We start from the raw sequence: 27,573 nt of genomic DNA on the forward strand, positions 1-27,573 counted from the left end.
ACACACATGACCCAGCAATCTCCCTTACACACATGACCCAGCCTGGCACCAAGTAACCTAACCTCCCTCAAACATATATACCTCTGCCCTGCACCAGTCACCTCACTCTCTCTGCCTGAGTCCAGCTCTGCCTCTGACTGACTTGGAGCTGGAGTGTGAGAGAAGAGCACCCAGCAGCAGCTATGAAGTCCTGGGGCCTGGATGGGACTGTATGGAGGATGCCTGCAGGCTGTCTCTGCTTTGGCAGCCGAAGGAAAAGCTGTCACACACTGGTGAGCACAGACACCCCCCCTCCTCTCCTTACCCACTGGGGAATGTCAGGGCTCCGGTGCACGTACTGTAGATGTGAGCAACTTTCTGAAAGCTGTGACATCCTCTCCCTGCCGGCTGCTACATTCTGCGCCAGGTTCCGCCGCTGCTGTCTCCTCCACAGCCTGCCACGCCCCCCGGCACTCTTTGAGCACTGCAGAATGGCCACCGCGTGTTGTCAGTAGCGGTGGCGCTTAGGTAACATGACGTCAAACGTCATATCATCTCCCATGCAGGTCCCATCCTCAGGTATTTCCGCATTCGCACATGCGCAGTCAGTACTTTTCGCACCAAAACCGCAAAATTCAGGAGGACAAGCAGAGTTTGTGGGGCAGCAGGAGGCTCAATTAAAAAACGGGAGCCTCCCGCTAAATGCGGGAGGGTAGGCAAGCCTGCTTTATACAGCAGTTGCTAATTCCTGTGTAAAGGGCTTTGGCCCTCATTCCAAGTTGTTCGCAGCAGTTCATTGCATCGCAATCTGCGAAAATTTGCAAACTGCGCATGCGCGATAAATACATTGTGCATGCGCAAAGCCAGCGTTACGACGCTTGTGCAAAAATACAAACTGATTTTCAGTTCATACTACTCTAATGAAAATAGGGTGTGACGGAGGCGGTGCGGAGGCTTGGCTTTGCTATCTTACGAAGTGGGCGGCTAGTGTGGGAGTATGTGTGGTACTCGCGTTTGGGGACATCCCTAACAGCCCCCCATAAGTCTAATTGCAGCCAACGCTGCCTGCACGAACCCTGGCACTGAGAGGGTTAACCTCCCCCCTGATTGCGGACACCAGAACCCAGGGCAGACTGGCCGTCTGATCCGGAGAGCAGGAAGTCTTGAACCCGCAGGATTGGTCGAGGGATGGCGCACCAAGGAGAGAGGAGGAGTAAGCCAGCAGGACGGGGAGGGGAGTGGAAGGGTGAGCGGCAGAAGACCCGCGGCGTGTGTGTGTGCGGCTGCACCCAACGAGAAGGACGCGGCTGTGACCAGCGCGGGTGTGCAGAGGGAGACCGCCGCAGTGATGACATCTGCGGGAGAATCTCCAGTCACCAGCCGCTGCAGAGAGAGAGCCGTGGCGTGCAGAGGGAGACGCGGCTGGCCAGAACGCGATCCCGCCAGCTACACGAGGGAGAGTGGAGGGGGAGCCGGAGCTTTTCACCAGCCGCCCGGAGCGGAGAGAACCGCCACACTGTTGTGACAGAAGAGAGCGGGTTGAAGAGAGCTCCCGGCAGCCGATACACAGTGGAGGCTGTGACTGCAACTACCAGCCCCTACCAACAGCCACAAACAACGGAACAGGTACTTGTTCGTATTTACCCCAATCAGCTTGCACACCGTGGGGTCTAATAGCACAAGAGTCCCCTTGAATTAAGGAGGGTAATACCATCCCCCACCACATACCAATCATTGCCCGATTAGATGCAAAGGGGCCACAGAAAGAGGGGTCCTGATAGGAACTGGGCACAGATGATTAAGAGCACTCACTGATGTGCCTCCCTGTCGGGACGCTCTACATGAACTGTAATTACTGGGTGCTCTAAAACAGAGCGCCTGTTCTCCTTTTGCCAACCTGGACCGTTTAATGCTCTCAGTAAGTCAGAATTAAGTGATGTCTCATCAGAAGGAGCTTTGACTTATCTTTCCGTGGATACAAATATATTTTAGTACCGTCCCCCATTGCCACTGCGTTATATTACAAATAATCCATCCTGCACACCTTCCTACAAGTACTTACCTTATGTCCACTAACGTCTTCCCAGGAGTTCATTATTAAGGCGCAAGTGTTCTTTTGCAGAAGGAGACACTGTCCTCAAACTCCAAATAAGGCGCAGGAACTGAACGTTATTGTATGAGGTGTAACGCCACCCTGTGGACAGTTTAGGTAGTGTAGCAAATTGACTGCCAGGACATTTCTTGCATTAAATTGTCTGAAGCGGGTAACCATATCCTAATGATTGATGTTGCACACGAGTTATAAGATGTTTGACTAAACCATTGTTGTACCTTGCAAATGTGTAAACTGTAATTGCCGTTACAGATTCTACCATAACTGAAATATTGCGAGATTGAATAGTAATATGTACACATAACTACAGCGGTGACCGATAACTGTCCGTTCAATAAAAGGTTGTCACCGTTCCTTGAGTATACTGTGTTTAAGTTGCCCATCCGGGGTCCTCCTGGTCCTTCTGTCTCAGCCATACAGGTGACGGGAGAAATAGTCGCTGGTCTCGACATCGTTGAAGGGTGGATTCAGCTGACAACGCACAAGACTGAACTTCAGGTACGAACACAGTCTACCCACTTTATAGGAGTATTACACTTGGCGTCCGCTAACAGGATCGTTTCAAGATGTCGAACACGGACGTTCCGGAGTCATCCTCGGCACAGGGACAACCACCAGCGGCACCCGGAAACCCGACAGGGACAATGGCATCACCGATCACCATGCCATATTACTTTGGGGCCCCATGGTTGCCGACATACACAGGAAAACAAGTCCATGGCTCAAGTACTTTCAAGGCATTCAAAGACAAAATGCTCTCCATGTTTCGCCTATATACGCTCACGGAAGAGCAAAAAGTAAAGATCCTAAAGGGACAATTAACCGGCCCAGCACTGAGGGAAGTAGAAGCATGGGAGGATGCGGAGAAGAAGAGTGCAGATTGTATATTCCGGAAATTAAGGAACATATTTGAATGCAAAACGGTAGCAGAACTAAAGAGCCGTCTGTACGCGAGAAAGCAACGACCAGGTGAATCTTTACGGGAATTTGCACTAGGCCTACAGGAAGCCTTGAGGGCTGTACGAGCACTGGATCCACTGGATGTCGGACTGACCGATGACACCCTAATTAATTTATTTATTGAGGGAGCACAAGGCGAAGCAATTCGGTCACAGTTACGAATGTGGAAATGCCAAAAACCAGACCGTTCTTTCTCTGCGTTTAAAGAAGATGTTCTACAGATTTTAGGATTGAATCAGGGCGATGGGACTGAAGACGACGAGGCACCAAGGAAAGTGGACGAAGAAAGCCTCCAGAGCATCCCTCCGTACAAGAATGTAGACGCCACCACCCGAGCAGGGGCAGTCCTCCAGCAGGCACAGGCCCCACCAGGGCAAGACCCTATTGATGCCCTGAACCGACAGATGTCAGAAGTGACGCTCAGCCTGTCCCGGATGAGCCAGAGGCTAGAAGAACTCGGCAAAGAACCAAGTGGAAGCCGACGCAGAGAATGGCGTCAGGAACACGGTGGAAGAAGCCACCCTCGATGGGAGGTCACAAGAGAATCAGGCCGACGGCCTACCGATCGGTTTGACCCACAGGGTCGACCGATTTGTAGGGGATGTCACCAGAGCGGACACATCGAACGGAGCTGCCCGCTAGACCCTTTAAACGGGGGGACCCCGAGGCGAGGGACCGACCCTCGGGAGGAGAACCACTGACAGGTCTGCCGTCGCGGGATTGGTGGCCCCAGTATGTAGGGGAGTGCCCTCACCTGAACATCCGCATCAATGGGATCGAGATCCCAGCTCTCTTGGATACAGGCTCACAAGTCTCTACAATCCGATTCACGGAGTTCCTCCAACACTGGGACGAAGCCACCATTGTGTCCCCACCCACTACGTGGCTCCACTTGCTAGCCAGCAATGGACAACCCATCGCCTTCCAAGGCTACTGGGAAGCCGACGTGGAAGTAGGAAACGCCACCTTGACCCGACAAGGAAACCTCATCACCACCGTGCCCAACGCGCACTTGCCACCCGTGATCCTGGGCATGAACATTCTGCGAAACTGTCCAGAGGAACTAGTAGAAGCCCTGCGACACGAGATGAAGACTGCAGCCCCTAAGGAACGAAAGGCCCTGCAACAGACCGTCAAAGTGCTGGAGGGCCAAAGGAAATTCGTTAATGGTCAGGGTGAGATTGGAAAAGCCCGAATCACCGACCGCCAACCTGTTCTGCTGAGACTGAACTCTGAGCAAGTGGTGTGGTGCAAAACGTGAATTTGTCCGGGGGGGGAGAGACTACGAGGCTCTGGTGGAATCCTGTGACTGGGATGGACAACAGCCATTCGCTGTGGCGAGGACACTAGCCAAAGTAGTACACGGGAGAGTACCAGTCCATCTTCTGAACCCACACTCGTATGCCATCAGACTCTACAAGTACTGTCCAGTGGCGAAGGTCAGTTGGATCGACTTCCAAGACATCGTGGGACAGGATGTAACCGCGGCTCAATCAGGAGCGGCAGACGGAGAAGCATCGGCGGCCGAGGAAGAACCCCCATGGTTGGCTGGGATCCAGATCGGCGATGTTGACACCCCCACTGACCAAAGAGACGGAGTATTACAGATTGTGCGATGCAACGCTGCTGCATTCAGCCAACTCCCTTCTGATTTTGGGCAAGCGGACGAAGTGTATCACCACATCCCCACGGGGACGACCCCTCCTATCAAGGAACGGCACCGACCCCTCCTTCCAACCATGTACCAGCCAGTGAGGAACATGATTGCGGAGATGAAAGAGGCTGGAGTCATCCCCGAAAGCCACAGCCAATGGGCCGCTCCACTTGTGATAGTGAAGAAGAAAGACGGTAGTCTGCGCTTCTGCGTAGATTATCGCAGGCTCGAATCAAAGAATCTCTGACGGCCTTAAAGACGGTGGCGTATTTCTCCACACTGGACCTCACCAGCGGCTACTGGCAGGTCCAAATGGCCCCTGAAGACATCGAGAAGACGGCCTTCACTACGCCAATGGGCTTATTCTAATTTATGAGGATGCCATTCGGGCTCTGCAACGCTCCGGCCACCTTCCAGCGCGTCATTTAGCACTGTCTCGGACACCGCAACTTCGAGATGGTCCTGTTGTACCTCGACAATGTGATAATCTTCTCAAGAAACTACAAGGACCATCTGCGACATTTGGAAGAAGTGTTCCAACAATTGACCAACTGCGGCCTGAAGCTTAAACCGAGCAAATGTCACTTGCTCAAGCCCAAAGTCCAGTATCTGGGACATGTCATCAGCGCTGAGGGCGTGATGCCTGATCCGGAGAAGATCAGAGTCGTTCAGGACTGGCCAATCCCCAAGACCGTCAGAGATGTCCGAAGTTATTTGGGATTTTTTGGGCTACTATAGACGCTTCATTGAACAATTTGCCGCAGTGGCGGCCCCGTTGCATGAATTGCTCAGAGGCCAATCGGGTCTTGAGCGAAGAGGGTCGTCCCTGGTATGTTGGGGAGAGGAACAGCAGCGAGCCTTTCATCAGTTGAAGACGTCCTGTCACTGACCTGGGTTGGGGGTGTTGTGAACTCTGGGGTTCTCCCGATGGTAGGGGAGAAGAACCACAGTTGGGTCGGAACAGAGATGGCTTGATATAGGTCTTCCTCATACAGGACTCTGACAGTAAAGCTTGGTGAAAATATTAAAGAACTTTATTGCAGGAAGGGAGCAACACAATGTCACATAGCAGAGAAGGAACGTATGGGGGGAATGTCCAGGCCTATAGGAGAACTTGTAAGCAATGTTAAAGATTCCAGCAAAAGAAGTAATTGTGAGTGTTGGTACAAGATAATAATGACTGAAGAACTTGTGAGTGATGTTTTTAAAGATACTGATGATTTGAAGAACTGGTGAACGGTGGTTAAAGACTCTGATGATTTGGAACACTTGTGAGCGGTGGTTAAAGACACTGATGATTTGTATGACTTGAGAGCGGTGACTAAAGATACTGATGATTTATAGAACTTGAGAGCGGTGCTTAAAGACACTAATGATTTGTATGACTTGAGAACGGTGATTAAAGACACTGATGATTTGTGGAACTTGAGAGCGGTGGTTAAAGACACTGATGATTTGTATGACTTGAGAGCGGTGATTAAAGACACTGATGATTTGTACAACTTGAGAACGGTGGTTAAAGACACTGATGATTTGTAGAACTTGAGAGCGGTGGTTAAAGACACTGGTAACTTGCAAAACTTGGGAGCGGTGGTTAAAGACACTGATGACTTGCAGAACTTGAGAGCGGTGTTTATAGACACTGATGACTTGTAGAACTTGAGAGCGGCGTTTAGCCCGCAGCACACGCTGACTCCAAGAAGCACTGGTGACTGGATTGCAGAGGAACACACCAGCCGCTGTATACGCTGGAACTGTGCAGCAACTGGCACCTGGAAGTGCCGGAGACACTGGGGTACGACTGCAGAGAAATTCGCCGGAAACAAGAGCACTGGCATCCACTTCAGGGGAAAAGACGATACTCAGGCGCCGAGGCTCTGCCCGGTGTCTGCCTTTGAATCTCCCGCCTCCGCTGGATTGGCGGAACAGTCTGATGACGTCACCTGCTCCCCGCCCACGTGATGCTGGGTGTCATGGCGGCGCCCCTGCCCCGGGGAACCGCCGGGAGCCGCGCCGGCCAGACGCCGGAGCCCGTGGACCACCGAAGGCGCAGGCCGCAACACAGACCAGCAGGCACGCAGGGGTAAGCGCGGTGAACGCCGCCTATGGCGTGTGACAGTACCCCCTCCTCCAGGAGTGGCCCCCGGACACTTTCCAGGATTTGTTGGATGTCTGGAATGGAAAATCCGCACCAGTCGGGGAGCCATAACTTCAGTAGCCTTGACCCAGCTCTTCTCCTCGGGGCCAAAACCTTTCCACTCCACTAAATACTGTAGATTCTTGTGAAGATAACGAGACTCAAGAATAGCTTTGATCTCAAAGTCCGTTCCAGCTTCAGACTCTGCAGCGGTTGGCCTCGGGGGGTTTAAATGGAACCGGTTTAAAATAAGGGGGCGAAGGAGAGAGACATGAAAGGAGTTTGGTATCCGGAGGTGGGAAGGCAATCCCAATTTGCAGACAACCGGATTCAGGACTTGTAACACGGGGTAAGGACCAATAATCTTTGGGGCGAACTTCATGGTGGGCACCCTTAACCGGAGGTTGCGGGTGGAGAGCCATACCCTTTCACCAACCTTGTATTGGGGAGCTGCTCGTCGCTTCCTATCCGCAAAGAACTTATAGTGGCCGGAGACTCTCTTGAGATTAGCATGAACTCGACTCCAAATTTGACTGAAGTGTCGAAGAGTAGAGGCTGCAGCAGGAACATCCTCCGGAGGACAAATGGGTAATTCAGGAACTTGAGGATGGAACCCATAATTAATGAAAAATGGGGACTCACCAGTCGAAGAGTGGTACAGATTATTATGGGCAAACTCGGCCCATGGCAACAGTTCCACCCAATCATCTTGCGAGGGAGAGAGATAAACACGGAGAAAAGTCTCTAAATCTTGATTGACGCGTACAGTTTGCCCGTTGGTTTGTGGATGGTAAGCGGATGAAAACTTGAGTTTTAATTGTAAGGCCGTACAGAGAGCTCTCCAGAATCTTGCAGTGAATTGTACCCCCCGGTCAGAGACTATTTCCTGAGGTAAGCCGTGCAGGCGGAAATGTTCTCGGATAAATAACAAAGCCAACTTGGGAGCTGATGGTAACCCGGTCAAAGGTACAAAATGTGCCATCTTAGAGAAACGGTCGATAATTCCCCAGACAGTATTGTGACCCTTGGAGAGGGGCAATTCAGTGACAGTCCATAGAGATATGGGTCCAAGGCCTCTGAGGAATGGACAGTGGATGCAACAACCCCGCAGGAGGCAAACGAAGAATTTTGTGCTGAGCACACTGAGGACATGAGTTGACATAATCTTGAATATCCTTCTTCATAGTGTCCCACCAGTAAGACCTTCGTAGAAACTCCCACATCTTTTGAACTCCAGGATGACTGGAAAACTTGGAAATATGAGCCCACTGCAACAACCTTGGTTGAAATTTAGCTGGCACAGACATTCTCCCAGGAGGAGGACCCAGAGCAGTGGGAGCCGCTGACATAGAAACTGGACTGAGAATCAAAGCCTTCTCAACGGAATTCTCCTCATCCAAAGCTGTTAAGGAATGGGATAAAGCATCAGCCTTGGTGTTAAAAGTCCCAGCCCGGTACTTAATAACAAACGAAAACCGAGTAAAGAAGAGCGCCCATCTAGCTTGACGGGGATTCAAGCACTGGGCCGTCTTGAGGTACAGCAAATTCTTATGATCAGTGAAAATTGTAATTAGGTGTAAAGCACCTTCCAAAAGATATCTCCATTCCTCCAAGGCAGATTTTATTGCCAAAAGCTCTTTGTCTCCAATGGTGTAATTCTGTTCCGCAGGAGAGAATTTGCTAGAATGGAAACCACATGGATGTAACTTCCCATCTGGAGCGTACAGCGAAAGCACGGCACCTATGCCTACCGTGGAAGCATCAACCTCCAAAAAGAATGGTTTTGAAAAATTTGGTTGTTGAAGTACTGGAGCGGACATAAAGGCTACCTTTAACTGAGCGAACGCTGCTACAGCTTCGGAGGACCAATGACTTGGGTCAGAACCCTTCTTGGTTAGGGCAGTAATAGGTGCCACGATGGTAGAGAATCCCTTTATGAATTTCCGGTAGTAATTTGCAAAACCCAGAAATCGTTGTACCGCTTTAAAAGAAAGAGGCTGAGTCCAGTCCCGGATGGCAGTGAGTTTCTCTGGATCCATACAAAGCTCCGTGCCCGAAATGATGTAACCAAGAAATGGAATAGAAGGAACCTCAAAGGTACATTTGGAAATCTTGCCATAAAGATGATTCTCTCGCAATCGAAGAAGTACCTCTTTGACCTGTATTCTGTGCTCTGTGAGATTTTTAGAAAATATCAGGATGTCATCCAAATATACCACTACACTTAGGTATAGCATATCCCGAAAGACTTCGTTAATGAATCCCTGGAAGACGGCAGGGGCGTTGCTGAGGCCAAATGGCATTACCAGGTACTCGTAATGCCCGTCCCTGGTATTGAAGGCCGTCTTCCATTCGTCTCCCTGTTGAATACGTATCAAATTATAAACTCCCCTTAAATCAAGCTTGGTGAAAACTCGGGCTCCGCGAACTCTATCAAAAAGCTCCGTAATGAGCGGCAAAGGATACTTATTCTTAATGGTGACATCATTTAGACCACGATAGTCAATACATGGTCTCAGCCCTCCGTCCTTCTTCTTCACAAAAAAGAAACCCGCCCCCGCCGGGGAGGTAGAGGGGCGGATGAATCCTTTCTGCAGATTAGACTTGATATAGTCCGACATGGCTTGGGTCTCGGGTAATGATAAGGGATAAGTGCGACCCCGAGGTGGCATTTTCCCCGGAATGAGCTCAATGGGGCAGTCCCAGGGTCTATGCGGTGGTAGCTGATCGGCCGCTTGCTCCAAGAACACGTCAGAAAACTCCCAATAGGCCTCCGGAATGAGCCCTTCATCTGACTTGGAAGATACACGGAGCGGATAGACAGGGGTGAGACAATTTGAATGACAAAAAGGACTCCAAGATGTTATTTGTGTCGAACTCCAGTCGACGTGAGGGTTGTGAAGTTTAAGCCAAGAAAGGCCAAGAACCAGATCGTGGGGCATCTCCCGAATCACTAGGAACTCCAGGTGTTCTTGATGCAGAGCTCCCACTTGCAGTTTGATTGGTACTGTACAACTTGAAATCAGAGCAGTCAACGTAATAGGTCGTTCGACTGACCGTAGCTGAAAACCCAGATTCTGGGCACAGGAAAGGGAAATAAAATTCCCTGCAGCCCCTGAGTCCAGCAGAGCCTTAACGGGTTTGGCTATTGACTCGGAGAACAGAGACACAGAGAGTAAACAGTCCACTGGCGGAGAGGGTTTAGAAGAAACCCCTAGCTCGACTCCTCCGGAACAAGCTAGGACTGCCCGTTTCACGGACGAGACTTGCAAAACTTGAGAAAATGGGGGGGCGTGGCCTGGCTGGGATTGCAGGAGGCTGTGTAGTGCTTGAGCTCCTGCCCTAGTAGCAGTTTTAACTGCTCAAATATCGGTTCATCAAGGAAAGAGTAACCTACCTTTTGCCTGCTCGGGCCCCCCTGCACTGAGTGAGGAGGTTGCGGAGCCGGCGGGTGCCCCCTGGACCCGTGCGGGTTGCGGCCTGCCCTGCCAGCTGGAGCCGGGGCCTCGAGCCCGGAGCTGCCCCGGACCGGAAGTGCGGTGCCCTGCGGCGGAGAGCCTTGCCGGAGCTACTCTCTTCATCCCTGGAGCCCCCGCACTCCACTCTTCTCCTCGTCTTTGTGGACCTCTCCCCTGCTGGGCTGCTTTGTACGGCGGTTCCCCGCGGGCCCGGCGTGTAACTCCGTGGTGCAGGGGAGTGCGGCGCCGATCACTTGGTGCCGCTCCCGGGACCGGACGCGGCCGCCGCTGCCTCCAGCGCTCGCAGCACATCTCCTGGGGCCCCACTTAGGCTGCAGGGACACCCACCACTACCACCACCGAGTTTTCCCCGCAGGCTGGGGCTGCATGAGGCAGTAGTACAGGCATTTGGTAATAGGAGCCTGGCGGCGCCATCTTTATTTCTGGAAAGGTGCCCACACTGAGAGACGCTGCCCTGAGGAGATTCACTGCCCTGCTAGCACCTCTAGTGTTGGTGACTGTGATGAGTTAAACCTGACTACACACTCTTTGCCTGACATAGGGAACTGAAGCTCCCCCCTTGTGGGTCCTTATTGAATCTCACCTCCCCTTCTGTCACACTTGCCTGTATTATAACGAAATAACTTGCCTACAAGTGGTCACCGCCATGTGACCACCATGTCCCCGCCCCAACGGGAATAGATGCCTCCTCCAGCTGTCATGTGAGGCCATCTCGAGGAGTGATGGCTGACACCTTCTGACACGTACTACCAACAAAATGACCACAGACCTGTCTCGCTGATTCTTCAGTCTTCTGCTAGACCCGACACGATAACGCAACCACTCCGACATGCCCGTACCCATGCTATCTGCCGTACGTACCCACCGCTGCACCTGACACTCTCTTCTACATGGTGGCGACGTAGTGCTCTGTGAATATCAGCCCCTAGCTTTGGGATATGGGACCGAGAGAGTGATCAAGGCGCGATCAGTGGCACTAAGCCGCCCAATACATCTGCTCCAGCTCTTGTCGTGCAGGTTCCGACGCTCCTATCCCCTTCCTATTACCCATGAGTCGCAGGAAACGTAGGGGAGTGAAAACCTCTATTTGTCAGTCTGAAGTTACCCCCCGCTCAGACCTAAGGCGGTTTCTCAATCTCCGGAAAGATACAGATATGTCGACTCCACCGACGCCTTCCTCTCCTGTTCAATCCGAGAGGTCGGGGACGCAAGGCGAAACCAGGGTGACTCCACCAGATAGGAACTCCGCTGGACAGCAAGATATGCAGAAAGTCCTCAACCTCTTACAGACCCTACCCACTAAGGCGGACTTCACATCTTTGGAAAGTAAACTTCGGGACGTGGTCCACTCCGAGGTGTCCTCACTTCGGTCCGAACTGACTCAGCTGGGCTCTCGTATCGAAACATTGGAGACTAGGGGAGAAGAATCTAACGCTTTTCACCACGCATTGGTGGATACCATCAGACTTCAAGCAGAAGAGATTCAGAGCCTGCACGACCATCTTGATGATATAGACAACAGGGGACGTAGGAACAACCTGCGAGTGAGGGGCATCCCTGAAGACATACCACAGCAAAGCATCCCAGATGTCCTTAACAAGATTTTCGGTGCAGTCCTGGAAACCGACCCGAACGACCCCATTGTCTTCGACAGGGCACACAGAGCGCTGCGTCCCAGAGGCCTGCAGTCCGAACGACCAAGAGATATTATTTGCCGTCTTCACTACTACAGCCAAAAAGACGAGATAATTAGGAAACTCCGGAACTCCGGAGACCTAGACTTCAATGGCTCACCTATCCAGGTTTTCCAAGATCTTTCTCGTCACACCCTACAGTCTAGACGTCAATTAAAGCCCTTAACTGATGCCCTACGTAAAAGCAATATCAAATACAGATGGGGATTTCCATTCAGCATTACAGCAACCAATGAAGGTCGGTCTGCCACGATTCGGACCCCTGAGGATGTCGCCCTCTTCTGCTCCACCCTATCTATTGACCCTGTGCAGGTCCCTGAGTGGCAATCCGTATGTTCGAGGATTCGCCCCCCCCAACCCCCCCGAGTTGACATACCTTTCCAAACAGTGGGATCTCCTTCAGCAGCACAGAAATGGAACCGCTCCCTTCCGTCCTCTTCATCTTCCTCCTCGGCTGCGAAGACCTGATCACCCCACCCTTAGAATGGCAACTTTTTCTCACTACGCGGGATTGATTGGCACAAAGAGGACTGCTTCATTATGCCTTGACCCTATGGGAGGGGCCACTGCACCTCCATGAAGACTTCCTCCCTTGAGGCACCTTGCAGTCGAAGGACGTGATGCCTCTCAGACCCCCGTCTCTATATTTGATAGTCCCATTATGCTCGAGGGACCTAGACATTTCATTTCCCGAATAGAGTGGTGATTACGCAACTCTGTCATGGTCTCTACTGCTTTAACATAGTTCGGGTAACGTACTGTTCCTATTATTGTGATATGCAATGTCCATATTATTGTGGTCGCTAAATGTGTTCTTGGAGAGAAAAAAGAAAGAGGAAAAGAGAATATATAATTTATTTATTTTTTGTGTTCTTTATATACATATTCCTCTTTGTTTTTATACTCCTCACTTTATGCCAATGATGTGGTTCGTGTTGGAGGGTGGATCCGTTCCTCCATTGTTACCCCATTTGCACCGCAATGTTTGGTCCCGGAACGATCGATGGGAACACTGTCCCCATTGTTCGTATCACCAGGAGCGGTGTTATGTCTTTACCTTGGTTACTTGTTCAATTGTTCTATATTGTCATGCTTTTCTGTCCTGTTGTTCTTCCTCTGTCCTCTTCTTTTTCCCCTTCTCTTTTTCTGGTTCTCTCTTCCCTTCCAGAATTACCTAGATTTACCAACGTCCAAACCCTATTCTATGCTGCTGGGTCCTCTGTAAGACCAGATACACTACTTCTTTTTGGAACGGGTAAATGGCGCTGCTAAAAGTGGTTTCTATTAACGCCCGGGGACTCAACATTCCTGAGAGACGGTCAAGGGCCTTGCGAGAATTGAAAGCCGAAAAAGCAGATGTTGCCTTTGTGCAAGAAACCCACTTTAAAGAGGGAGTGGCCCCCTCTCTCGGGAATCGAGACTTCCCTACAGGGTATTTCTCCAATAACGCTGATGGTAAGACTTTGGGTGTAGCGATATTGTTTGCCAAACATGTTGCCCTTGCTGATGTTGTCTGCCATCAACTTGTCCTCGGCAGGGCTCTGCTTATAAATTGCACTATTGCCAATAGGGCTCTTACATTCCTTAATGTCTATGCCCCTAACAAGGTACAACCAGGCTTTTTGGAAAGAGTCCTCACCCTAGCCCAACCCCATATTAATGGGATTTTGCTCTTTGGCGGGGACTTAAACTGGTCTTTGGAGCCCCGATTAGACTCCTCCAACCCCTCCCCTAGGTATTCGGATAAACTACATCGTAGGGTCCGGAGGATTCTACATAACTTTCAACTCATTGATGTCTGGAGGATACAACACCCCTCTGCTCGTGATTTTACCTTTTATTCACACCCTCACAACACTTACACTAGGATTGACTACTTATTTATCCCGCATAGATTTTTGCACCTGGCTGAGGCTTCTGCTGTGGGCAACATATCCTGGGCAGATCATGCTCCTGTCTCTTTGGGGGTTCGCCTGTCCCCTGCTCGCCCGAATTCTTACACGTGGAGATTAAACGAGATGATCATTCAGGATCCCTATTGCCAACAGCAGATCAGGGAGGCTATAGCTGACTATGTTGATGTTAACGACACAGAGGAGATCTCTAAAGTGGTAGTCTGGGAGGCCCACAAATGTGTAATAAGGGGAAAACTCATTCAATTGGGCGCCCATAGGAAAAAACAACACATGGCGGCACGGGAGGCTTTGTTACAAAAAATTCAAGCCTTAGAACTTCTCCATAAATCCACCATGTCAGACAATAACCTTCAATCTTTACTAATGGCTCGGAAGGAATTAGACTCGCTTATGTCCCATAGACTGAAATTAGAGGCTAGAAAATGCCGTAGTCGTTATTTTCTATGGGGGAATAAACCTGGGAAGCTGCTGGCGCGGGCTCTCCAAGCTCAACGCATCTTTTATATCTAAAGTAAAATCGCATACTGGAACAACACAACACACCACGACAGAGATAGCAGCAGCCTTCCGACATTATTATACCCAGTTATACAATCTAAGAGGTTCTACGGAGGTCGAACCTGACCTCTTCCGAAAGGCCTCTATTGCAGAGTTCTTGCGTGAAATTAATTTCCCCACACTCACACCCGAAGAAGTCGAGTCACTTGAGGACCCCTACACTCTGGCAGAGCTTGAAGAAGCTATTAAAACCACCCCTAATGGCAGGAGTCCGGGCCCGGACGGCTTCTCTTTAGCCTATTATAAGACATTTGGAGATGTTTTGCTGCCTCTGATGCTTAGAGCTTTTAATCAGGTTTCAGACCAGTCCCCCTTCTCTCCCCAGTCTATGCTCGCACATATCACAGTGATCCATAAGGAGGGCAAGGATCCGACCCAATGCTCCAGTTATAGGCCCATTTCCCTGCTAAATGTAGACTTAAAGCTCTTCGCCAAATTAATGGCGAATCATCTAAAACTCTTCCTTCCAAAACTGATACACTCGGACCAAGTGGGTTTCGTTCCGGGCCGGGAGGCCGCCAGGGATAACACCACGAAGGTTCTGGACTTAATTTATTACGCTTCAACTTGTAAATCCCCTTCCATTCTCCTCTCAACAGACGCAGAAAAAGCGTTCGACAGAGTTGACTGGGATTTCCTGTTGGGGGTGCTGGAGCACATGGGCTTGGGCCTAGTGGGCCTCCAGAGAATTAGGGCCCTGTACTCTGGACCCGCAGCTCGTGTTCGTATCAATGGAGAATTGTCGGACCCGTTCCAGATACGGAATGGCACTCGTCAGGGGTGCCCTTTGTCACCACTTATTTTTGTGCTTTGCATGGAGACCCTGGCGAGGGCCATTCGTCAGAACGTTAACATCACAGGGATGCAGGTGGGAAAGACGGAGTACAAGCTTGCCTTGTTTGCGGATGATCTCCTTGCAGTGATTTCTAACCCTCTGACCTCTATACCCAACCTTCTTAAAGAATTTAAACGCTTTGGAACTCTCTCCAATTTTAAAATTAATCTATCTAAATCTACAGCATTGAATTTAACATTAGATCAGACCAGCCTCCAAGTTCTACAATCCATCTCGCCCTTTGCATGGCACCCAACACAATTAAAATATTTAGGAGTAATCCTACATAGGGATCTTTCCCATATTTACCAATTGAATTTCCCCCCACTCTTATCAAAACTTCAATCTGATCTCTCCAAATGGGGTGGGGAAAAAATTTCATGGATAGGTAGAATAGCAGTAATCAAAATGAATATTTTACCCAGAATTCTTTACCTGCTACAAACTCTACCCGTTGCTGTTCCTCGATCATGGTTTCTCTTACTGCAACGAAAGATTAGAGACTACATTTGGGCGGGACGAAAACCCCGATTTAAGCATGAGATTCTCTTTAGACGGAAACACCAGGGAGGCCTCCAGCTTCCCCACTTTTTATCCTACTACCATGCGGTACTCCTTACGAGAGTAATGGAGTGGAGTAGTGAACTCTGCAGGAAACAATGGGTAGACATTGAACTGGCCTCTCTTCCTTCTCTTAGCTCGAACTCCCCTTGGCTTTCTAAAGTCCCCCAGGTATTGCACCCGTTAGCTGGTCCCATCTTTTCGTGTTGGCGTCTCTTACGCTCCCTCCCTCATGTCTCAGCGCATCCTTCCCCACTCTCACCGTTGTTTGGGAATCCTGAGTTTCCCCCAGGATGCCACTCCCTGTCGTTCTGTTTATGGCGGGAAAGGGGCATCCTGAGAACTAACCAACTGCTGGACACATCTGGCATAATACCTTTTCCAGAACTGCAAACTAAATGGAATCTACCCAATAAAGAAATCTGGAGATATCTCCAAATTAAACATTACCTAAAGACTTTTTGCTCTTCTGGGAAAGGTGTATGAGCACTGACTTTGTTTGAGCAGATGTGTCTCTCCCACACATACCCTAGGCACACTCTTTCTACGTTTTACAAATGGATATTGAACCACAGATTTTCCTCCCAACCTAAATTTGTCAAGGATTGGAAATTAGATCTTGGGGGTTTGGTGACCACAGACGATTGGGAAGATATTTATAAAAATACCTTCTCATTAACTACCAATGTGTTAGTTTTGGAAACTCACTACAAAGTACTTACAAGGTGGTATAGATGCCCAAATCTCCTCGCGAAAATTTACCCTGGAGTACCCAACACATGTTGGAGATGCGGGACAGCAGTGGGCACCCCACTTCATATATGGTGGGAATGCTCTCTCTTACAACCGTATAGGCACAAGGTGGTGGAGACAGCTAGCATTATTCTCGGTGAGGACTTACCCTTTTGCCCTAGCTTTTGGTTATTAAATCTTACGCGTACACCTAGATATCACCTCAAGAAATCACTACTTCGCCATATTTTGAGTGCCTCTAAGGCAGTGATCCCAGTTCACTGGAAATCAATAGTGCCCCCCACTATGAAAGAGTGGACTGCCCGCTTAGATCACTATATGGCAATGGCGGACCTCATTCTGTCTTTGGACATGAGAAACACATCCTTCACTGCTACTTGGAGCCCATGGCTGGAATATAAAGCGACAACCCACTATAAATCTTCACTTTAAGAGATACCTCCCCTTTTTAACTCCAGTAGCCACCTGATATAAGTTACGGTTAAAGCCCCTTAGGATGGGAAGAGAGACCCCCCCCCCCTCCCTAAATCTTGTCTGCCTACACTATCTTTCTTTTTATTCCGCTACTCCGAGAGTAACATTACTCCTTATCCCTTTGTCTTTTTCTCTTTCTCTCGCTATCCATCTTTCCTCTCCTACTTCTATTTCTTCCTTTTTGCTATAAGAAGTCGTAATTCATGTAATGTTTATGGTTTTTTTGTTTCCCAGGAGATACGATATGTTTGTAGAAAGGAGATACTCCCTTTACGGGTCTCTTTAATATACATGGTGTTGAGTGTCTCCTGATGTTGTATCTCTGATGTTACTAGATGCTATTGAGCTGTTTCTGTATACTTTTTTTTTTTTCTCTTGAAACTTCAATAAAAATCTATTTGCAAAAAAAAAAACTTGAGAAAATGATCCGCAGCTCCACAGTAGAGGCAGAGTCTACCCTCACGATGACGCTGACGTTCTTCTGGGGACAGCCTAGATCGATTAATCTGCATGGGTTCATCAGGACTTGGAATAACCGTTTGCTTAGACGGAAGAGATCGGACCCTTGATCGATCTGACCGACTACGTTCGCCACCTCGTTCCTGCATGCGAAGATCCACCTTTACACAGAGCGAGATCAACTGTTCTAAAGAATCCGGCAAGTCTCTAGTGACCAACTCGTCCTTTAGACGATCGGAGAGCCCGTTCCAAAAGGCAGCCCGAAGGGCATCATTATTCCAGCGCAGTTCTGAGGCTATGGTCTGAAAATTAATCACATACTGTCCCACTGAACGAGAGCCTTGTCGGACACGAAGCAAGTCTGCAGAGGCAGCGGTCGTCCTGCCTGGTTCATCAAAGATCCTCCGGAATGACGTAATGAAATTGGTGTAACTAGAAACCAATGGATCAGATCGCTCCCATAACGGAGACACCCAATCCAACGCTGAACCCTCGAGCAAAGAAATAATGTATGCCACCTTGGACCGATCAGTAGGGAAGTTATGTGAAAGAATTTCAAAATGTACCTCGCACTGATTGAGAAAACCACGGCAATTCTTTGGATTCCCATTATAGCGAGAAGGAGTAGGGAGCTGAAGGGGTGACCTGGTTCCAGAGGAGGATGGAACATTACTAGAGACAACCACTGGAGCGGGTACTGGAGCTGGGGCCGATACTACTGAAGCCAGAGAAGTCTGAATTTGATCCAGCCGGCCAGATAATTCCTGGAGATAATGCATCACCTGGCCCTGTGCTGCTTACTGACTTTGTACTCGAGAAATCAAGTCCTGGATGGTACTTGCCTCTGGGCTCCGATCCCCCGGGTCCATGAGGCCTGAGTATACTGTCACTGACCTGGGTTGGGGGTGTTGTGAACTCGGGGGTACTCCCGATGGTAGGGGAGAGGAACCACAGTTGGGTCGGAACAGAGATGGCTTGATATAGGTCTTCCTCATACAGGACTCTGACAGTAAAGCTGTCACTCACCGCAGGCAGCGGCGGCCGCGCTTGTCCCTGCGGGTGACCTGGTCTGCCCGGCGCCTCTCTTCCCCCGGCGGTCTCCGGTCCCGGCGGCGGGTCGGCGCGTTCCTCCGGCGGCTTCCCGGAGCGAGGGTGCCGCCATCGTAGTGAGCTCAAGGAGGCGGAGCAGGACTGACGTCACCTGCCTGCTCCGCCAATCAGGCAAGGGCGGGGAATTCAAAACCAGATGCCGGGCAGAGATCCGGTGCCTGAGTATCTTCGTTTCTCCCGCAGAAGCTGTGATTTCCAGAGCTCCCACGTTCCTGTGACCTCTGTGCCTCCAAGCACTCCGTGCCTCCAAGCACCTCCGTGCCTCCAAGCACCTCCGTGCCTCCAAGCACCTCCGTGCCTCCAAGCACTCCGTGCCTCCAAGCACCTCCGTGCCTCCAAGCACCTCCGTGCCCGGGGGCACGTGCCCCCAAGCACCTCCGTGCCTTCAGCACTTCAGTGCCTTCAGCACTTCAGTGCCTCCAGAGCCTCAGCATTCAGTCTCACTGTGCTCCCGGCACCTTCGTGTCTCAGTACCTGTACTACCAGCACCTCAGTGCCTCCAACACCACAGTTCCACCAACACCACAGTGCCTCCAACACCACAGTACCTCAGCACTCAGCATTTCTGTGCCTCCGGCACCGCCGTGCCTCAATACCTGTGTCTCCAGCACTTCAGTACCTCGGTACCTCAGCATTCAGTATCTCTACAAGTCTTGTCTTTCAGGAAACCTGCGAGAATTCTTCCGTGCTTCCTGCCTGCCGTCTTAATCCTGCATGAGGAAGACCTACATCCGGCCATCTCTACTGCGACCCAGTAGCGGTTCCTCTTCCCGGTCATCGGAAGAAGCCCCGAGTCCAGAACACTCCCAAATCAGGTCAGTGACAAAAGCTTGGTGAAAATATTAAAGAACTTTATTGCAGGAAGGGAGCAACACAATGTCACATAGCAGAGAAGGAACGTATGGGCGGAATGTCCAGGCCTATAGGAGAACTTGTAAGCTATCACTGACCTGGTTTGGGAGTATTGTGGACTCGGGGTTTCTTCCGGTGACCGGGAAGAGGAACCGCAACTGGACCGCAGCAGAGATGGCCGAATATAGGTTTTACTCATGCAGGATTTGGTCGGCAGACAGGAGGCACGTGTGGATGCTGGAGGTCTCCTGAAAGACAAAACTTGAAAAGGTGCTGAGGAATAAATAAAAAGTACCGGATGCTGGAGGCACCAACTACGCTTGTGAGCACTGGGTGCTTGGAGGCACTGAGGTGCTTGGAGGCACTGAGGTGCTTGGAGGCGCAGAAGTGCTTGGAGGCACTGAGGTGCTTGGAGGCACGGAGGTGCTTGGAGGCGCTGAAGTGCTCGGAGGCACAGAAGTGCTCGGAGGCACAGAAGTGCTTGGAGGCACAGAAGTGCTCGGAGGCACAGAAGTGCTTGGAGGCACAGAAGTGCTTGGAGGCACGGAGGTGCTTGGAGGCGCGGAGGTGCTCGGAGGTGCTCGGAGGCGCTGAAGTGCTTGGAGCAACATAGGTGCTTGGAGGCGCGGAGGTGCTTGGAGGCGCGGAGGTGCTTGGAGGCGCGGAGGTGCTTGGAGGCACGGAGGTGCTTGGAGGCGCTGAAGTGCTCGGAGGCACAGAAGTGCTCGGAGGCACAGAAGTGCTCGGAGGCACAGAAGTGCTTGGAGGCACAGAAGTGCTTGGAGGCACGGAGGTGCTTGGATGCTTGGAGGCGCGGAGGTGCTCGGAGGCGCGGAGGTGCTTGGAGCAACAGAGGTGCTTGGAGGCGCGGAGGTGCTTGGAGGCGCGGAGGTGCTTGGAGGCGCGGAGGTGCTTGGAGGCACGGAGGTTCATCTGAAAGGGTTGGAAGCCACAGAGATACGGGAGCTCTGGAGATCACAACTTCAATAGCAGTAAAGATGATACTCAGGCGCCGGAGCTCTGCTCGGCGTCTGAATTTGAACTTCTCGCCAGCATCTGATTGGGGAAGCGCTTGATGACGTCACCCGCACCCTCAGTGAACGCCGGGCGCACCCGCGACGTCCACACTACGTGCGCCGGACAGAGCGCCGGGAGCCAGAGACCGCCAGTGAGGACGGCCGCCCGGAGACCCAGCGCCCCCGGAGAGGCAAGTACGGCGGCCGCGGCGGCATGACATAAGCAATGTTAAAGATTCCAGGAAAAGAAGTACTTATGAGTGTTGGTACAAGATAATAATGACTGAAGAACTTGTGAGTGATGTTTTTAAAGATACTGATGATTTGAAGAACTGGTGAACGGTGGTTAAAGACTCTGATGATTTGGAACACTTGTGAGCGGTGGTTAAAGACACTGATGATTTGTATGACTTGAGAGCGGTGACTAAAGATACTGATGATTTATAGAACTTGAGAGCGGTGGTTAAAGACACTAATGATTTGTATGACTTGAGAACGGTGATTAAAGACACTGATGATTTGTGGAACTTGAGAGCGGTGGTTAAAGACATTTATGATTTGTATGACTTGAGAGCGGTGATTAAAGACACTGATGATTTGTAGAACTTGAGAACGGTGGTTAAAGACACTGATGATTTGTATGACTTGAGAGCGGTGATTAAAGACACTGATGATTTGTAGAACTTGAGAACGGTGGTTAAAGACACTGATTTGTATGACTTGAGAGTGGTGATTAAAGACACTGATGATTTGTATGACTTGAGAGCGGTGATTAAAGACACTGATGATTTGTAGAACTTGAGAATGGTGGTTAAAGACATTGATGATTTGTATGACTTGAGAGCGGTGATTAAAGACACTGATGATTTGTAGAACTTGAGAATGGTGGTTAAAGACACTGATTGGTATGACTTGAGAGCGGTGATTAAAGACACTGATGATTTGTATGACTTGAGAGCGATGATTAAAGACACTGATGATTTGTAGAACTTGAGAGCGGTGGTTAAAGACGCTGGTAACTTGCAAAACTTGGGAGCGGTGGTTAAAGACACTGATGACTTGTAGAACTTGAGAGCGGCGTTTAGCCCGCAGCACACGCTGATTCCAAGAAGCACTGGTGACTGGATTGTAGAGGAACACACCAGCCGCTGTATACGCTGGAACTGTGCAGCAACTGGCACCTGGAAGTGCCGGAGACACTAGGGTACGACTGCAGAGAGATTCGCTGGGAACAAGAGCACTGGCATCCACTTCAGGGGAAAAGACGATACTCAGGTGCAGAGGCTCTGCCCGGCGTCTTCCTTTGAATCTCCCGCCTCCGCTGGATTGGCGGAACAGTCTGATGACGTCACCTGCTCCCCGCCCACGTGATGCCGGGTGTCATGGCGGCGCCCCTGCCCCGGGGAACCGCTGGGAGCCGCGCCAGCCAGACGCCGGAGCCCGTGGACCACCGAAGGCGGAGGCCGCAACACAGACCAGCAGGCACGCAGGAGTAAGCGCGGTGAACGCCGCCTATGGCGTGTGACACGTCCTTAATTGAAGCCCTGTTATTGGCCAATCCCGATTATGAGCAACCATTTCAAGTGTATACTGACGCTAGTCACCGGGGGCTAGGAGCCATACTCTCCCAGGTGCAGGACGGGCGTGAAAGAGTGATCGCATACGCCAGCCGGGGCCTCCGCAAGACTGAGCGGAACTGTGAGAACTACAGTGCATTTAAGCTAGAGTTACTCGCCCTTATCTGGGCCGTCACCGAGAAATTTAAACACTATCTGGCCGCCACGCCGTTCGTCATCATGACTGATAATAACCCGCTGGCACATCTGTCTACGGCTAAGCTCGGAGCTCTGGAACAGAGATGGGTATCCCGACTAGCAAATTTACGGTACACCGTATCCTACCGAAGTGGGAAGTCCAACGGGAATGCCGACGCCCTCTCCCGATTACCCACTGTAGATGTTGCGGAGGAAGATAGGGATGTGGAAGAGGATGTCAAAACCCCGGTGTTTAAAGTCTCTCGAAAGGGACGAACGGTCACCTCGGGCCCCCTATCCGTCACCGGACCTCCACGGATGGAAAACACCCTACTGGATGCTCCCACAGTCAATTGGCGCGAGAAGCATCGGAAGAGTCCAGTGCTGAGGGAACTTGTGGCCTTGTTGCACCAGCGACGCCAGTTGACCCGGATCTAACGGGCCACAGCTGACCCGGAATTGATCAAGTTACTACTGCATAGGGACCGCATTCACCTGGAGGAGGGGATCCTCGTGCGTACCAGCATAGATCCGAGTACTCACCAACCAGTCACTCAGGTGGTTGTCTCTAAAGATCAAGCCGCTCTGCTGCTCACGGCCTACCATGACAAATCCGGACACTTCGGCACTCAAAAGACTGAAGCCATCCTACGCACACAATATTTCTGGGTGGGCATGCGAGAAGATGTGGAAAGATGGTTCCGCGGCTGTGTTCCATGCACAAGGAAAAGGCAGGCCGACACTACCCAGAAGGACCCTCTGCATCCCATTAAGAGCCAACATCCACTACAAATTGTTGCCCTGGACCATGTGAAATTGTAGCCGAGCACCAGTGGATATCTGTATGCCCTTACAATAACGGACCATTACAGTAAATTCCTAGTGGCCGTCCCGGCCAAAGACCTCACTGCTAAAACCACTGCCGAACTGTTTTTGAAGCACTTCGCCAGGCCCTACGGGTATCCTGACTGCATCTTGACCGACCAAGGCCCTGCCTTTGAGTCGCAGTTGTTTCACGAACTGTGTTCCTACTACGGCTGTCGTAAAGCTCTGACAACAGCCTATCACCCGCAGGGGAATGGATTGTGTGAACGAGCTAACCAGACCCTCATCTGGATGCTCCGGAGCCTGGCAGCAGAAGATCGCACCAAGTGGCCGACCATACTCCCCGAATTAACCTATCTCTACAACAACACTGAACATTGCTCTACCGGCTTCACGCTGTACTACCTCATGTTCGGCCGATGAGGCAAGTTACCCCAGGACCTGGAATTGACCCCTGCTGTGGTCCCTGCCATCGACCCAAGGACCGACTGGGTTCGTGAACACCAGCGGAGGATAGAAGCTGCTCGAGAAATTGTAACAAAAAGAGTGGAGCATGTCCAGCATCGCCAGGAGGCGGACTACAATGCCCACATCCGACCTGAGGCACTGAAGACTGGAGACCTTGTCTGGAGGAAACGAAATCACTGCACCAGCAAGCTTGATGCTATGTTGGAGAGTTGCCCGTACATTGTGGTCAGTGTTCCTGAGGGCGAACGATATACCTACAAGATCCGTAAGGGCCTGGAAGGTCCAGTCAGCATTGTGCCGAGAGACCAACTCAAACTCTGTACCATAGTTACCGACGAGGAGCGCAGATCCACCTGTGGCAGAGGGACAGGAGACCCTGGGGGGCATACCCTTACACGATCCCATGGAGCTCTTAGTGTTTATGGGTGGCCTCCCACCACCACACTCAGCCCCACCTGTAGCTCCAGACCCGGTGGTTGACAGGCCTGTCGAAAGCCTGGATCGGCCTAATCTAGTTACCGCTCCTAGCGAGAGCGACGTTCCCATAGTTGAGGCCAGAAGGTCGGGACGTAGCACACAAGGCATCCCGCCTTTAAGGTATAGAGAGTAAACTGTTAACTATTTCCACTGCATACTTATACCCAATTTGTTCACACCTGTTTACTGTTATGTTTGAATTGAGACTCGTACTAGAGACTTTGGCTTGCTGACATATGCGTGAGGACACGCATCCTTCCACCAGGGGCACATGTGGTACCCATGTTTGGGGACATCCCTAACAGCCCCCCATAAGTCTAATTGCAGCCAACGCAGCCTGCACGATCCCTGGCACTGAGAGGGTTAACCTCCCCCCTGATTGCGGACACCAGTACCCAGGGCAGACTGGCCGTCTGATCCGGAGAGCGGGAAGTCTTGAACCCGCAGGATTGGTCGAGGGACGGCGCGCCAAGGAGAGAGGAGGAGTAAGCCAGCAGGACGGGGAGGGGAGTGGAAGGGTGAGCGGCAGAAGACCAGCGGCGTATGTGTGCGCGGCTGCACCCAACGAGAAGGACGCGGCTGTGACCAGCGCGGGTGTGCAGAGGGAGACCGCCGCAGTGAGGACAGCCACGGGAGAATCTCCAGTCACCGGCCGCTGCAGAGAGAGCCGTGGCGTGCAGAGGGAGACGCGGCTGGCCAGAACGCGATCCCGCCAGCTACACGAGGGAGAGTGGAGGGGGAGCCGGAGCTTTTCACCAGCCGGCCGGAGCGGAGAGGACCGCCACACTGTTGTGACGGAGGAGAGCGGGTTGAAGGGAGCTCCCGGCAGCCGATACAGAGTGGAGGCTGTGACTGCAACTACCAGCCCCTACCAACAGCCACAAGCAGCGGAGCAAACAGCAGGTACCCACTGCTGAACAGGTACTTGTTCGTATTTACCCCAATCAGCTTGCACACCGTGGGGTCTAATAGCACAAGAGTCCCCTTGAATTAAGGATGGTAATACCATCCCCTACCACATATCAATCATTGTCCGATTAGATGCAAAGGGGCCACAGAAAGAGGGGTCCTGATAGGAACTGGGCACAGATGATTAAGAGCACTCACTGATGTGCCTCCCTGTTGGGACGCTCTACATGAACTGTAATTACTGGGTGCTCTAAAACAGAGCGCCTGTTCTCCTTTTGCCAACCTGGACCGTTTAATGCTCTCAGTAAGTCAGAATTAAGTGATGTCTCATCAGAAGGAGCTTTGACGGGGCGTGGCTTGGCCGGCATCAGGGAAAGCTGTGATTCCGTGGAGCTCCAGTTTTGATTTCCCCATTAAAGTGCCTGGGCCCACGCTTTCAAATGCCAACTGGCTGTATTGTGCCTACCTGGGCCTACTGACCAACCTGGTACTGGGGGGTGAGTGCTGCGGAGTCGGGGGGGCCCCGTGCTGCCCCCTGCGGATTGCGGCCTACCTCCAGTGCTGAGGCCGGGACCTAGATTTCGGGTGCGAGCCGCCGGAGGAACCAGCCTGCCGGACCTGGGAAGATAAGCCCTGCTCTGAGGATCTTCTCCCCCGTATTGACGGCACACCCCACCGCTAGACGCGCTATCAGGCACCCGGAGACTCCAGCAGGGGACTGAGGACCGCCGAGGACGCCCGAGGTAAGGGCTGCGGCGGGCGGCGGCGGCCATCTTGCGGTTGGCGCCGCTGAACGCCCGGCCTTAGTGGCTGCAGCTAGAGCTCTCCTGTGAGGTGGATAACACAGGACACAAGCTCCCAGTACCCCTGCTGACCTGACCCCTGAAATTAGGTGCTAGATCAAGAGGCAGTGAGCTGGTGCAGTTTTAGAGACCAGCCGGCGGCCATCTTGGGACTGGCACCACCACTGTAATCTATAGCAGAGACAGCACACAGGGATTTTCAGGCCCCTGTCACCCCTGCTCTATTCAGCTCATTGCTCACAGCCCACATGCATGCTCCCTGCCTCCTCAGGTCCATGTGATGAGCCACATGAAAAGTGGAGGACATACCTGCAGTCATCCCTGCTATTTCTGCGCCCGGTCCCCACTGTGTCACCCAGCTGCCATCACTTTGCCATAGAAGACCCAGAATTATCTCTCAACCCATGGCCCTGCGGCCGGTCTGTTTCTTTTCTGCAAGTTTACTCCTATACTGATGGCCGGCTAACCACCTAGATTCTGGGGTGGCGTGCTGGTGCTGACCCTGACGGGATGATGCTCTAATCACACAACGTTACTTCTGATGTTCTACTGACGTACCCAAGGTGCCCCATGGTGAGAGGAAAGAAAGGATCGCAAGGGAGAGGAAGGAAGTCACATACAATCACCCCGACGCGTGCAATGGATACTCCGACCTCGAGTGACATGAGGCAATTTTTTCTCCCCCAGGGCTCCGCCCCTACGGTGGATGCCTCCCTACCCTCGACCCCACGTCTCTCGCCTGTCTCAGACTCGGCTTCCCAAGTGGGATCACAGGCGGCAGCCCCACACGCCACGACAGACCCGGGAAGTCTCGCCCAGATTCTGAACCTGCTTCAGGCACTCCCAACTAAACAGGACTTTGAGCACTTGGAGGGGAGAGTCCGGGAGACGGTCCGCTCAGAGATTGCTGCGGTTCAGGCAGAAATAACACACATCGGCTCCCGCCTGTCTACGTTGGAAGGCTTCTCCTCAGACACAGCAGCTGCACATAACGCCCTCCGGGCCACCGTTATCAAACAGGCGTCCTGCCTTCAACAGCTCCAAGACCGTGTAGAAGATTTGGATAACCGCGGAAGGAGAAATAACCTGAGGGTCAGAGGGGTATCGGAGGATATTGCACCTGCCTGCCTCACTGACTTCCTCACGACGGTCTTCAATGAAATTCTGGGCCGGGATTCCGCTTCCATAATCGAGTTTGACAGGGCCCACCGAGCTTTGAGACCCAGGGGCGCACCGTCTGATCGCCCCCGCGACATTATCTGTCGGCTCCATTACTACACGGAAAAAGAGGAGATCCTCCGCAAAACCCGCCGCATGGATGTGATAGAGACTGCCTCTCATAAACTCCAGATCTTCCAGGACCTGTCGTGGTCGACCCTTCAGAAGCGCAGAGCCTTGCACCCGCTCACTACAGAACTTCGGAAGCTGGGCATTAAATATAGATGGAGCTTCCCTTTTGGCCTTCAGACCTCGCACAACGGGACTCTATATACCTTTAAAGACCCCTCCGACCTGCCCCTTTTCTGCCAAGCGTTGGGAATACCACAGGTCTCTCTTCCAGAATGGCAGGGGCCCCTGACCGACGGCGCCCCACCTGAACTCTCCCACCCCGACAACGACTGGCACCTTGTACACCGAAATCCGAGACCCCCTAGGGAGCAGCGCTCCTCCACGCAGTCGACGAAGAGATGAGAGTCGCAGCCTGGTTCGGAACACTCACTTTAGAAATTTCAGGTGGTCCTTCCTTAGCTTACAAGAATTATTGCCGACTCGGGGGATCTCCTTGC

The sequence above is a fragment of the Pseudophryne corroboree genome, chromosome 7, assembly GCF_028390025.1.
Source record: "Pseudophryne corroboree isolate aPseCor3 chromosome 7, aPseCor3.hap2, whole genome shotgun sequence".
NCBI lineage: Eukaryota > Metazoa > Chordata > Amphibia > Anura > Myobatrachidae > Pseudophryne > Pseudophryne corroboree.